This window comes from Salvelinus sp. IW2-2015, unplaced genomic scaffold (assembly GCF_002910315.2).
Source record: "Salvelinus sp. IW2-2015 unplaced genomic scaffold, ASM291031v2 Un_scaffold4902, whole genome shotgun sequence".
In the NCBI taxonomy this organism is placed as follows: domain Eukaryota; kingdom Metazoa; phylum Chordata; class Actinopteri; order Salmoniformes; family Salmonidae; genus Salvelinus; species Salvelinus sp. IW2-2015.
The window spans coordinates 34,309-35,635 of NW_019946171.1; the positions used below are offsets into that span (position 1 = coordinate 34,309).

A 1,327-nucleotide genomic window follows, 5' to 3' on the forward strand; every position below is an offset into this window, starting at 1 on the left:
CATCTTAATCTGTAGTGATCTATCCTGGAACATGGAGGGTAAAGGCTTAATCTGTAGTGAACTACCCTGGGACATGGAGGGTAAGGCTTAATCTGTAGTGAACTCCCTGGGACATGGAGGGTAAGGCTTAATCTGTAGTGAACTACCCTGGGACATGGAGGGTACATCTAATCTGTGAGTGAACTAACCCTGGAACATGGAGGGTAAAGGCTTAATCTGTAGTGAACTACCCTGGGACATGGAGGGTAGGCTTAATCTGTAGTGAACTACCCTGGGACATGGAGGGTAAGGCTTAATCTGTAGTGAACTACCCTGGACATGGAGGGTAAGGCTTAATCTGTAGTGAACTACCCTGGAACATGGAGGGTAAGGCTTAATCTGTAGTGAACTACCCTGGGACATGGAGGGTAAGGCTTAATCTGTAGTGAACTACCCTGGGACATGGAGGGTAAGGCTTAATCTGTAGTGAACTACCTGGAACATGGAGGGTAAGGCTTAATCTGTAGTGAACTACCCTGGAACATGGAGGGTAAGGCTTAATCTGTAGTGAACTACCTGGAACATGGAGGGTAAGGCTTAATCTGTAGTGAACTACCCTGGAACATGGAGGGTAAATCTTAATCTGTGGTAACTACCTGGAACATGGGGGGTAAGGCTTAATCTGTAGTGAACTACCCTGGAACATGGAGGTAAGGCTTAATCTGTAGTGAACACCCTGGAACATGGAGGGTAAGGCTTAATCTGTAGTGAACTACCCTGGAATGGGGGGTAAGGCTTAATCTGTAGTGAACTACCCTGGAACATGGAGGGTAAGGCTAAGGCTTAATCTGTAGTGAACTACCCTGGAACATGGAGGGTAAGGCTTAATCTGTAGTGAACTACCCTGGAACATGGAGGGTAAATCTTAATCTGTAGTGAACTACCCTGGAACATGGAGGGTAAAGCTTAATCTGTGGTGAACTACCCTGGAACATGGAGGGTAAGGCTTAATCTGTAGTGAACTACCCTGGAACATGGAGGGTAAGGCTTAATCTGTAGTGAACTATCCCTGGAACATGGAGGGTAAGGCTTAATCTGTAGTGAACTACCCTGGAACATGGAGGGTAAATCTTAATCTGTAGTGATCTATCCTGGAACATGGAGGGTGAGCCTTAATCTTGACACCTGTATGTCGTAGCCTCGTGAGACCAATATCAATCTTGTGTTATTAAGCTTTATCTATGGCTGCATTTCAGATACATTTTTGTATATTTGAATGTTGAAGTAATAGGGCCTTGGGTTTGAGTTAGACTGTTATTTTGATAGTTAGACCTCATCCCAAAGACTT

At 44.9% G+C, this 1,327-nt stretch overlaps 1 protein-coding gene across 1 annotated transcript in view; it reads left to right on the forward strand.

Moving 5' to 3' along the window:
* Nucleotides 1–1,327, forward strand: part of LOC112077769 (POC1 centriolar protein homolog A) — a 30,804-nt gene that overhangs the window by 16,754 nt on the left and 12,723 nt on the right. The gene's annotated exons all lie outside the window — the stretch shown is intronic.